The sequence below is a fragment of the Physeter macrocephalus genome, chromosome 5, assembly GCF_002837175.3.
Source record: "Physeter macrocephalus isolate SW-GA chromosome 5, ASM283717v5, whole genome shotgun sequence".
Lineage (NCBI taxonomy): Eukaryota > Metazoa > Chordata > Mammalia > Artiodactyla > Physeteridae > Physeter > Physeter macrocephalus.
Genome location: NC_041218.1, coordinates 106,519,069 through 106,530,133, shown reverse-complemented (window position 1 = coordinate 106,530,133; position 11,065 = coordinate 106,519,069). Strand labels below are relative to the sequence as shown.

The window sequence follows — 11,065 nt, the reverse complement described above, 5'->3', positions numbered from 1 at the left end:
GCGGCGCTGTGCGCGCGGGACGGGCCGACCGGCCGGGAGCGCGAAAGCCGGGTGGCGGCCGGCGGGGGGTGGGGAGCGCAGAGAAGAAATGGGGAACAATGTGAGTGAGCAACTTCAGGAAGTCATTGTGAAAGAAAGCTGGGAAGAGCTGGGCGGCCGAGCGAGCCGGGCGCTCTGACAAGTGCCTGCGCGGCCCGCGCCCGGGGCGGCGTCTGCGGCGACGGTCCTGGGTCCCCGCGGAGCGCAGCCGAGCCCGGGCGGGACGCTTGGCCGCGGCGAGGGGGCCGAGCCGGCGAGCCCGGCTCCGAGGTTGCTCTTGGCGCCCGAGGATCGGTCTTGGACCCGCAGAGTGCGACGCACACATCCACGTGAGTGTTTCCAGGTAGAATTTCCGTAGGAAAACTTGGATTAAAGAAAGAGAGAGAGAGAAAGAGAAGACGAGGCGGTTAGATGTGTAAGTCCTGGTTTCGCTCGGGTCCGCCTCTCCTCTCTGGGGACAGCGGGAGCGCTGACTTTTGTCAAAGCCTGGGCCACTTGGTGCTGTGGCGGCAGGTGCAGGGCCGGCCGGCCGTGGGACACCTGTGAGCCGCCCCGCTGTCCCCGTCGGGAGGACGCCGTGGTCCCGGTCATGTTTAAGTCGATCTCCGCTTATATAGTGAGATCACGGAAGTCAGCCTTTATAAAGTCATTCATAACGCGCTTTCTTTTCTTATTTTTGACGTGAGAGCTTTTTGTTTATACTGTAAAAATAAATAGATCGAGTCTGAACTTGCTTTCCGCAAAATCGGAATTATCCCCGTTTGAAAAGTTGGTAGTACTTTTGCCGAGTGCCGTTTTGGCTGTCAGGTTACGAAACCCCTCCGTCCAAAGGCGTCGGGTTACTGGCGACTGTATTTGAAACGTGTTTGAAAAATTCGTCAGGGATCCTTGGTGATTCCTAAGGAATCTCCTGAAGGTGTGATTGTTTTTTCTTCTAAGTTGGAGGCACGGAGTGCAGCATCTGGAGAAGCAAAAAGCGTTACGATTCGATTCGCAGGGTCTGATCCGGCACTTCCAAATGCAGCTTTCAAATGCAGTTTCCATTCTCTCTGGACTGCAGCCCCCGGAGTGAATGTCAAGGCCCTGTGCTTCCCTCAATTTCAGCACTCAAAATTCCCCACCCGGCTCCCCACGGGGTATTTCAGCTTTGAGGTACCTTATTTTAAACTTGGAAAGACAAACTGGTATTGAAGAAATATCTCCTTAACCTTCTGTTAAAAGTTAAAAAAAAAAAAAGGAAGCTGAAAATATTTAATATGCATAATATTTAAACTTTCATGGAAATTTCAGTGATTTTAAGGATTGGTTCACTCTGGTTATGAGTTGAGGGGAGAGTGGAACCTGCAGGAAACGGTCTGAGCCTCTTGAATTCACTGCTTTGTTTGAAGATGTTTATTTGATGAGGTTATTTGGATTCATCTTTTATGTGGGATTTTTAAAGTAATAATTCAAGTATTATGTATATTATATGCGTTGCAGTTGTTTCAGTGACAAATTAGATAGTTTGACATGTGGCTTAAAATTTAAGCAGTCACAGATATCTCTAACCGGAAGATTACTTGTTTACATTCCAGATTATACAGAACGTGTGGAGAAATAATTTGTGTGCCCAGATGTAAATAATGATGTCGCATTTAAAAATCCTATACAACTTGGGTTTGATATAGTGTATCCGATTTCAAAACTTCCCGTGGTCATACATTTTTATACCTTTTTTACATGGGAAAAAAAATGTGTTTCCTGGACTCAAAGTCCACCAGAGCCGAAGACCACAACATGTCACTGAGTTCAATGGTCAGGTTTTCTTCCCGTCCTGTTTCTTGGTGATAGTTGAAGGCAGGAGTTTCAGAAACTCCTCTGTGCTTCTTTAATTCATCAATATTTTAATAAAAGTGCTACATCTTGGGAAGCTACGTATCCTCGGAAATTCAGGAGCATGGTAACAATAAAGGCCCATCATCACGGCCTCATGGGATGAGCCCACAGGTCCGTGAAGCAAAGTATGTTGCATTTGGGTCTTTTGAGAAGTGTGTCTGAAGTCCCCTGAGAGCAGGTAACCGGTGGTTTCCTTGCAGCCATTTCCCTTGTTGAAAATTAAGATCACAGCCAACGTCCTGGCCAAGAGGCTGCAGCCAGTAGTGCTGGGACCACTGTGTCTTCCTCACTGGAGGCCTAGATTCTGAGGAGCGTGGTTCTTTGGTTTGGGGATCTTTTCCCCTTGGCTTGGATTTGTGTGTCTTACGTTGGGTCATGTGTAGGAGCATATTGTCAACATAAACGTCAAACTCTTGAAGTTGGAGAGGACCCGATGTATATATACAGTCTACTACATGCCATGCTGTGAAACACCTCCACCCCACCTGTCCGCGTGTCGTGTGTATCCTTCACGGTTACATGTGTATTAATAAATACAGGAAATAAAGATATTATGTCACCATATGCACAGACACACACAGGGGGTACACACAGCGTGGGGGAGAGATGCAGAGGGCAGAGTGGGAGAGGGTTGTAACATCAAACACACCTGACCTGAGTACTAAAGCCCCTCCTTTTGGGGTTGGTTGGTTGGTTGGTTTGATTTTTACCTTTCACTAAAACAAGACAGATTTTCCTGCTTGGAATGGCGAATTTAAGCATAAGTGACGCTAGTACTCTGGGTTTGTCTGCCTCACGTATTTGCAGTTAACCCAGAATTCATCAAGGGTAGCAGCGTTCGGAGGCATTTTTGTTTCTTTTTCCCTCCTCTGATAGTTGTCATTATGAAATAATTTCACTACGAAATAACTCTTGGTTTTGTTGCCTTATTTGAATGGAGATTTATATCCGTGGATCCAGCTCACAGAGAGCAACCCTTTGGGGTTGACTGGCAGCCCTTGCTATTTCTCTTTTTTTTAATTATTATTTTTAAAATTTCATTGAAGCATAGCTGATTTACAATGTTGTGTTAATTTGTGCTGTTTCCACACACATTTTCGGGTGCTGTGACTCCCACTTGTGGCCATAAGACGCTGCCCCTCCTGCCCTGATGGTTACCGTTAGTCCCTGTCTGGTTTCGGTCCGTTTGTACCTGCAGAGCCGTCAGGCGTGTGTGTAGCATCATTCCATGTCACTGGAGAAAACACAAGATGTAAAAGCGACAAGTGATCCATCCTTTGAGGCTCACAAGGGCAGAACCGTTGATCCAGTTGACACCTTGAGACGGATCATTCTGGTTTTACTCAGAACAGGCACATGTACACGTGTGATCCAGACCCCGGGCAGGTTGCATTTCAGAACGTAGGCATTACAGACACACACACACACACACACACACACACACACACATTTAAAATCCAGATGAGGAGGGAGACAGGAATGGGGCTCATCAGGGACGTGGGTCTCCCAAAGCAGACTCGAGCCACACCAACAAAACTGGTTTTATCATGGGGTCGACCAGATGCCCACTCTGGTTTCTCCACGGAGACCTGGCGTGGTGTTGTTCTCTGCAGTGTAATAAATGACTCTGCACCTCAGGTTATCTTTTTGCATCTCCTGTTATATATGTTCACGTCCTTCCATTTTCAGTGTCGTTGCTTTAATAGCTTGTGTTTGACATCACTTTGAAACGTTTGATGATATTCTAACAAATATTTGTAAGATGTTATGAAACAATACAAGCAAAATGCTGCATTATTACAAGTGAAACAGAGCAAACAAAAGAAGCTTTGCAGAGAGCCCCAGGGTGGAGAGGTGGGCAGGGCCCACCCTACTTTGGTGTGTGTCTGGCTGGGGGCCGGGAGTCACCCCTGAGAAGGGCCTGGTGGGGAGGCAGCCTGGGCCTCCTCTGCAGGAAATGGCCTCATCCCTTGAGTCCGTCTTTTTTTCCTTCTCCTGTTTTGCTGCAGTGAACAGGTGGGTGGATGCCTTGGGTGCCTCGCTTGATCCACCTGGGGATGAACTGTGAAAAATGGTGAAAACCGCGAGTTCCAGGCCTAGGGGCCACCTGCCTTCCCCGCCACAGGCCTGGCTCTGTCTCCCTTCTCCCAGGGCCATTCGTTTCTGCCTTTGGGGCGCTCGAATGCCCGTTGACTGAAAGAGATCCCTCTCCCACACGCCGCAAGCCCGCCAAGTCAGACGTCCTAATCTGTGAACCCGTTTTGGTCAGGACAGGAAGCACGGGCTCCCTTCCTGCCCTTGTTTTCCTGAGAGAAAACTACCTTCCCTCCTTTTTTGCATATTTGGCAAATGGGCCCACCTTCCCCTCTGCCCCAGTGGAAGGCGAGGAGGGCAGTGACGAGGCGAAGGAGACAGCAGGGTCCCTTCCAGGTGGCTGAGTCCAGGGGCTTCTGTGCAGCTCAGGGTCCGAAGGCCCCAGGCCTCCAAGGTAGGACTGGGGGGCACCACCCCCCCCCCGGGTCTCCAGGGGCCACAGGCTCCTGGGTGAGATCGCCCATTTCTTTGCTGCTTTTCCACAGATGGGATGTTCCCAGCGTGCACCCTCCTCCTTCCCAGGGCAGCCTACGACCCAGCCCCTGCCCGGCACCCCTCCCGTTGTCTGTCCTGGGTGATGGAGAGCCTCATTACCTTCCATGTGCTCTCTCTGCTTTCGGGGGTCCCCGCTCCACCTCCTAATGGCTTACAGCGCAGGGCCACGACTTAACGAATTGCTGGAGATGGGCCCTAATGAGTGGGAAAGCTCCTCCTTCAGCTTTTCTCATTCAGCTGTGCAATGATTCGTTTTTCTTCAGCAGTCAGCTCACTGCTAAAAGAAATCTGACTCTCTTCCTGCCATGTTCGCGCCAAAAGTGAGCTCTCGTGGACGTGCCGTTGGTGCGGGGCTTCTGGGGTGTGTTGAGGGCAGGTGCAGTGTGCGAGGGTCCCAGCTTTGTTATTTAATCCCTTCCCTCCCTCCTTCCTCTCTGTCTCTGCCTCTGCCTCTCCATCTTCCTTCTGTCTCTCATGTATGGGGTTTTTGCAGAGACAACTGAGAACTGCATAAAGAATTTGTAAATGACCTTACACATGCTGAAATAGACTTCTGGGCTCCATTGTTGCGTTCACATGCTAAAATTGACACTCTAAAGCTTTTTCGGGCAGTTTGAAACTGTCTAAAATTGAACAAGATGGTTTGGATTAGAGTCCTTTTCTAAAGCTAGGGGTTCCACGGTGAATATTGATTCATCAGTTTTTGGTAAATTTTTGTTGTTACATCAGACTTTCACTGGCACACTTGGAGCAAATGAAATAGCACATAAGACACCTCCTTAGACCAAATGGGGAAAATGTTTAATTCAGAATCTTGAGGAGGAATGAAAATGAGGGATTGATCTCATATAAGCTGACTTAGGAGGCACTCTGAAATGAACTCCAGTGCTTTTAATGGAAACTAGAAAGAGCCGGCAACCCCCTGGTGTGAGCCCCACTTTGAGCCTGAAAAAGTGACCTTTTCTTCCTCCTTTGTGCTGGGTTTTGTGTAGGGCAGTGATATTCACAGACATCCACAGTGAAAACATTGATAAATTGTGTATCCCACTTCGTTAAATTAAAAATCATACTGCTAATTATCTCAGGTTGTTAGAGATAAGGCAATTAATTACCATTTAAAAATGGTTTAGAAATTTCTAGTGCATTTCTACCTGCGTTTTCTCGCTTCTGTCTGAAGTTGTGTTTGTTAAACCTGAATTTCAAGAATTTTCAGTTTAATTTAGAGCAGATAGCCTTTTGTAAAAGAAATGTAATTTACTGGAAAAAACAAAAAAGTAAAACATTGAAAGTAAATATTTTAAACTTATTTAAGGGCTGCAGAAAAATCTGACTGTAGTGTTTAAAATGAGTTTTCCTATATTTTGCTCCTGATGGATGTGAGCATTTTCTGCGTGATTATACATAAAGATGTGCTGATTTTGTAGGCCTGAAAACGAGGAAGTTGTAAGCCTCTGTGAGGTTCTACTGACGACACCCCCCCGCCCCAGGGTTTGCATGAGGACATTGTGGGCTAAAGGTTGTGGATGACAGAACGGACTCCAAGCCGTCCCCGTTGGGCGTGATACCCACTAGGAGAGCGTATCCATATGGACCTTGTTACGTGTACTATTATGTTGGGCATTTTGTCCTCGGGATCCTACAAGGTTTGGGTTACAGGGTAGCTCAGCTTTCTGTCCGTCACCGAGTACAATGGAAATCTAGTACTTTTCTTGCTAATTTGGTCCAACTAAAGAACCCATTCAGAATATCAAGTGGTATTCTTCTCTGTGATTATTTTAGTTACTGTCAGAAGCAATCACTGTTCCCAAAGCATTGATACATTTGTACTTCCTTTACCCTTCTCAGACACAACTGAACTTGACTTCAGCTGACCCATTTGAAGCTGGGGTGACCAAAGTAAATTCCCAAAGTACTGAAGCTGCTAAGAGATTAAGCTACGATTTAAGGAGCCTGATTTTTGAATTTACATTTGTGTACTATGAGCTTGGTTTTGAAAAGTGAATAGAGATGATTTTTTAAGAATTTTTATAAGTAGTTACTTCATTTTAATTCATTACAGCCGATCATTTAATTCATGACAGCTGATAATTTTGGGGGTGTTGTAAACAGAACTGATCTCAGGATGCAAGTCCTTTAGGGAGAATTTCCCATTAACCTGGAAACCACATGGCCTTAACATGGAGAGTCAGCCATCAGGATGTCTGCACCCATTTCTCTCTGGAGCCAGCATCCTATGATGCTCTGGAACACATTTTCTCTCTCTGTTTGCACCTAGATTTGTAGCTCTTGTTTCCCCACCAGCTAGGCAGGAGAGACTTTTCTAAATTAAAAAAAAAAAAAAAAAAAAGGTTATATGGTAAACTGGATGGTGTCCTCAGTGGGAAAATCAACAATAGCTTTTCAGTTGTTGTTGATAAATAGAAATGTATGGATTGCAAACACTGGGTATTCCTGTGGGGATTAGCATAATTTTACTTCCTTGGGTCTAAGTAACATAAATATAGCTTTAAAAAGAAGTCCAATGGCCTTTGTAGAAACCTCAGTGTGACAGGTATGTTTTTCAGAGTGTTATGGGTAGACACGTGGATTTTCCTACCATATACAGTTTTAATTTTGAATTTTTCATGTCCACATAAAACTTCACTGCTAAGAAGGCAAGAGGAGATAACTGTATTCTTCATGACAGCATCTTGCCTTGCTGAGTAAAAAACTGAGTTCATATTGTAACTTCGTATTTATCTATTTTATAAAAAATGAAAAAAAATCTTTGAAAAATAATAGGAACACAAAAACTATTCCTGGGTTCCTCTGTCTCTTCACTTTGTAATGACAAGAGATCGACACTTGTGAGAATATCCGTGTAAATCATTATTTTGGTCCAGTTCCTACATCTTTCTTTAAAGATGGAGGTGTCACTTTTGTTACACAGTTGCTGGCCAAGCATGAAGTGCTCTAAAATCGGGAAGAAGGTAGAAGAAAATGATCTAACCTTAGACTTTTCACTTAAGTGATGAAGTGTAAAAGGCCATTTATATTTGAGGAAGCGACTTAGGAAATGGCCTCTGATGACGGCCAGAATCAGGAAAAGTCCTCTAAAAGAGTATGTAAATTCTGAGTGTGTCTGCCTCTCCCAGGGTTGCTGAATAAACAGCAGTTACTGTTAGTAGTTTGAGAGCCAGCGTAAAGGGGTGCACACATGAGCGGGTCCAGACACACAATAGTTGTGCAGTGCTGGACCTTCCTGGGGCACTTGAAACCCAGCTCTGGACCTGTTTTGAAAGCACAAACTGTCTCCAGCTCCGTTTTCTGTATCATTTTCTGATTTCTAGTATTTCGCATCTTTTTTCCTGCCTCACTTCGAGACAGGTAGCTCCATGATGGCTTTTACAAATAATCTCATGGTTCTTTCCATTCTGTATTAAATCCCTCCTCACTAAGAATGTTTTCAGACAGCAGGGTTTTCAGCTGTTTTTTGAAGAGGCTTCCCGAGTTCCCCCTGACCCTTCCTCTTTTGCATATCAGTTCCTGCCCCTAGAAAAAAAATGTGAGGACAGAATTGCACATGGGAGCTAATTTGCCCTCAAAAAGCAGGTTCACAGCAGCTGGAGGAAGAGTTCTCTGTAGCTCAGTTTAAAAAAAGGGTGTGTGTGTGTGTGTGTGTGTGTGTGTGTGTGTGTGAATGGCTCAGTTAAATATGGGGGGGGCGGTGAAAGCCAAATTGGATTCCCTGCCATCCTGTTTAAATCTTGTTTTTCATTGTTATTTGCACCAGTCCTAATCTCTGTGGAATAATCATGAAAATGTGTAGATTGGCAGCTAATTTTTGAAAAATGAAAGGACTCAGAAATGGAATAACTGGGCTCCGAAGTGGTTACATTCTCCCGACCTGTTTTGTCAAGTTGTTAGGAAAACCTCTATGGTCCCCAGAACCAGACACAAAGACCCCGCATATTGCCTTTGCTTTCTCTTGGAAAGTTTCCTTTTGTAAGAGACAGTGTAATTCACAGTGATAGGGTAGATTTGCAAAAATAAAATCTACCAGTCTGAAGATCAAAAGACTTTCTCTCAGCAGGAATAATGGGTTTTATTCGAGAGGTCTGTGACCTAAAACATTTTAAATAGATGATAGGCTTGGCCCGTGTTCCCCCTTCAAAATAAGCGTCGTTGAGATCATAAGGAAATGACCCCAAACGTAACTCTAGTGCAACCTCTCTCATCAGGGAGGAAAATAACCAATAGCATCCATTTGACCAAATAACCAGAATTTAACTATATTGTAGACGTTTTGTGATGAGGTTTGCCTTAATTGCAGAGTATTACAAAGAACATGCCTATTTTCTGTGAAGATACAGGTAACACCCATTCCTTATCCATTTATCCCTTTAAAATTTGGGACCCCTGCCCAAGTGGTCCTGGGTTCAGATCTCAGCTCTGTTGTCTGTTTAGCTGTGTGGCCTTGGGCAGAATACTTCTTTCTTAGCCTTGGTTTTCTCATCTGCAAAATGGAAAGAATAATATGGATTATGTATAATAATAAGAATACAGTTTAATTGTAAGGATTAAAGATGTGCGCACACTTAGCAAATGGGGATTGACTGCTGGATCTGCAGTGGACGCTCTGCCGGGCGCTCAGATAAGACAGAGGACCAGGCGGGTGGTGTCCAGGCCCGTGGGGATTAACAGAGAAATGCCAGGCGCGTGGTAGTCGCTTCCAGAAAGCGAACTAACCCCAGTATCGTTTCCCTTCCCTCTTTTCCTGGCGTATGTAAGGCACTCAAGAAAGGCTATGAAACATTTCTGGACAGAAACTCACCCATGTGGTTCATCCTGGCACATTTGTTGTGCTGTGTACTTAATGCTTTAATCGCCATTAATCAGGGTGGCTTGGAGAGCGCCGTCACATTGTGGTTCGCGACAAGCATCTGGCTTTTAAGTTTGACTTCATTGATCCAGACTCACCTTTTTGGATTACGGAAAAGCCCTGGCACCTCAGGGAAAGTGCCGTGAGGGGAGGCGGCTGAGGAGGGTCTGGGCACCCCTGCTCTCCCCGGCCCTTCCCAACCGACTGGCCCTCGCAGGCTCTCGCCAAGCCGTTCTTCGAGCTGCTTGCTCTCCGGCGGGTAGAAATGGGGCCACCCGTCCTGGAGACGTGCCCGGGCTCCTCACTCGGAAGCCACGACTGCCCAGGGCTGTTGGATGCTTGTCCCGGGGAGGCGTCCAGGTTCCAGCCCCCGTGGGTATGGGAGGAGGAAAAGAAGGCGAGGTCAGGGAGGGGCTTCCAGAAGGTCTTGCTGCCGCCCTGGCCTGGCCACCGTGCAAGCAGGATGCTGTGGGCCTGCTTCCATCTTGTGCTTGGTCTCACCGGCCCCCTGTTCTCTAGGCTCCGGCGAGCCGGTGGGGAGGGGAGAGACGACGGGCCTGAGCGCAGGCTGTGCCTCCCGACAGGACAGTCCCCGCTGGCTGTCCCTTATCTCGGCATCTGTTTCCCCGTGTGCGGGGTTCAGGGCTGCTCGCTCTGCAGAGACAGTAAAAGCATTCACGTCTGTAAGAGCTGCCCGGTGACGGTAATTTCCTGAGAATGCTGTGCCTTCTGCCATCAGTATGTTGGCTCTGGCCTCAAGTCCTTGGGGCTCCCTGTGCAGAGCAGACTGTGGCCATGTTCCCGTGAAATAAGTGTTGCCTCTGGCCTCTCCCTTTACAGGCCTGCTGGTCTTGGTTTGGGTTTAGGTGGAGATTTGTGAAAAGAAGGTGTTAAAGTCACTTTTGCGATAAGCTCCTCTTCCTGACTGCAAGCTCTCTCGTACTGAGATCAGACCAAGCCTGAGTCCCATTTTCCATTTGACGCTGGGCACTGCTTCCACGAGTCTAAAAAGAAACACAGAGCCTGGGCCGTGCCTGTGTTCCAGGGGATGGGGTCATTTCCCTGTCCCCTTCGAGACCCTTCCAGGCTGCCCCTTGGCGGCTTCTTGGTCTTGGAGGGGGTGGCCTTTCCTCTCCCTCAGACAGTTTTCCATTGTCCGATTATTCCTTGGCCTTTGCCTAAAAGCAAAGTCACTTGTACAAAAAACTCACTACTTTTTAGTCCCAAGAGATGCAAATTTCGACTTTGGGGAAGTTTGAGGGAGCTTGTCAAGCTACCTCTCGAACCACCATGTGATGTCAGACAAGACAGACCACGGAATCACAGGGCCGGCGGGGACTGTGCCCTAATTCTTACGAATCTCAAAACGATGGTGCCAACAAAACATTCGTCCGATCGAGGGGGGGCGGCCCGTACGCACAGCTCCAGGACCGCAGTGGCTGCAGGCCCACACATAGTGGGTCCATGTCGGGCTGGTAGAGAGTACATTTGAAAGTCTAAGTGAGGCTGAGGACCTGACGGTTCCGCGTGGCGGTCGCAGACATTCGGTGAAAATGGAAACAGGCCTGTGACGGGGACCCTGCATCCTCTGATCGCTGGGGTCGGCTCCCTACCACGCCACTGTCCGGAGCACAGGGCTGGATCCAGGAGGGTGCCCTTGCCCTGCCCCCGCGGAACGCACCCGCAGAGCCGGGCCTGGGC

The 11,065-nt window shown here is 47.3% G+C and overlaps 1 protein-coding gene across 1 annotated transcript in view; it reads left to right on the top strand.

Moving 5' to 3' along the window:
• Positions 1 to 282: 282 nt before the first annotated feature.
• The window catches only part of IKZF1 (IKAROS family zinc finger 1), a 93,728-nt gene continuing 82,945 nt past the window's right edge, over positions 283 to 11,065 (top strand). The window contains exon 1 of the mRNA XM_024115116.3: positions 283 to 368. The gene's annotated coding sequence lies outside the window, so the exon portion shown is untranslated. The remainder of the gene's footprint in view (positions 369 to 11,065) is intronic.